Raw genomic sequence first — 1,650 nt, forward strand, 5'->3', positions numbered from 1 at the left:
AGACACTGTTGGTGAAACTTCATCATGAGAACGTCACAAGCTGATCACGCTCTATGATATGACTAGTATTATGTTGCTTATAGTAGGCTAAGCGCAAGCCGAAACATCAACATGTGAAAGTCGTAGAATTTTGCGATCAAACTGTGGCTAGTACTTTGATGATGCTTGTAGCCAACCGAATTGGTTGAAAAGCCCAATAAGTAAGCTAACTTGGGAGAGCTTGTTGGAAACCAAATGCTACTAGATTGGTCCAAATACATCCTTCAACAGGGGATCACTTGGCTCGCTTTACGAAGAGGAGCACAGCTATATGTGTTAATTCGGTATGAATCGCAAGATTTGTTTACCGACCTCTCTAACGCAAAAGGCGGTCTCGGCTTCGGCTGTTGACTGCGTCCGATTCAGGGTTATATAACTCTCGATTGAACACATTGATGTTCTATTGTTGGTGCTTCCAATAAAATTGGAACACTTAAAGCAGAACCGATTCAAATAATAGCATTCTGATCAATGATTGCATTCCTTGATCAAGAACTGCTGGAGTCATTGTGATGGCGAATTTTCTTCATAAGAAAATTGCAAAGAGACGGAACTTAATGAGACTAGTATTATGTTGTTTCTAGTAAGCGGAAGCTGAAACAGCAACATGTGAAAATCAAGTTTTGTTCAATGATCTCGAGGCGATAAGTACTATGAAGCAACTAGTAGCCTAAGCATGACTCAGATTTGAGACAGTCAAAAAGACTGGCGAAACTTCTTCACATGAAAGTTACATAGAGAACTACAAATGTATACAGCGAGTATTATGTTGTTTCTAGTAGGCGAAAGCTGAAACATCAACATGTGAAAGTTGTCTGCAAACTGTAGAACGATATGTGATTAGTACTGTGCTGTTACTAGTAGCCAGTCTGACTGTAGAAGCCAAGACAAAGGGAAACTAATGCATCTGAAAAGGACAAGTTATGGAAAGGTATGCACGATAAGTATTATGTTGTTTCTAGTAAGCGGCAGCTGAAACATCAACATGTGAACGTCGTTGTGTACAGTAACCTAGAACTATATAGTCCTTAGTAACGTGCATTTACTAGTACCTGTAATTGGTATTCAGACTCAGGCAGTTTGGAATAGTTTGGCAAAGATGCACCAGAGAAAACTGGGATTTGATACAGAAATTGTTGAATACAAGTATTATGCTGCTTCTAGTAGGTTGAATCCGAAACATCAGCATGTGAAAATTGAAAACATTTCTGGTTCGAATTGTCACAAGTATTTGGTGATCTGAGTAGCCAAACTCACTACAACGCCAATTGAAGGCAAAAATTCTCAACGGGAAAAGCTATTCTCATTGAATGAGCTAACAAGACGAGTATTATGTTGCTTCTAGTAGGCGAAAGCCAAAACATCAACATGTGAAAGTCTTGCTGAACAAATTTAATGTTGTTGAGCTCAGTACCGTGTGAATTAGTAGCCATAATTGGCGAGCGAAAATTGAACTGGCGAAACTTCGTCTTTGGAAAATTGCAGATGCCGAGCACTTATTTTGCAACGAGTATTATGTTGACTGTAGTAAGCGAAAGCCGAAACAGCAACATGTGAAAGCTGTTGAAATTTGTGGTCATTTTGCAATAAGTACAAGGAGTGTAACTAGTA

General features: G+C 39.2%; 1 pseudogene; it reads left to right on the forward strand.

The window, feature by feature from the left end:
* Positions 1-258: 258 nt before the first annotated feature.
* On the forward strand, positions 259-410 carry LOC142357240 (5.8S ribosomal RNA; annotated as a pseudogene).
* Positions 411-1,650: the final 1,240 nt, after the last annotated feature.

This window comes from Convolutriloba macropyga, unplaced genomic scaffold (assembly GCF_964194025.1).
Source record: "Convolutriloba macropyga unplaced genomic scaffold, txConMacr16.3 SCAFFOLD_4291, whole genome shotgun sequence".
NCBI classification, from domain to species: domain Eukaryota; kingdom Metazoa; phylum Xenacoelomorpha; order Acoela; family Convolutidae; genus Convolutriloba; species Convolutriloba macropyga.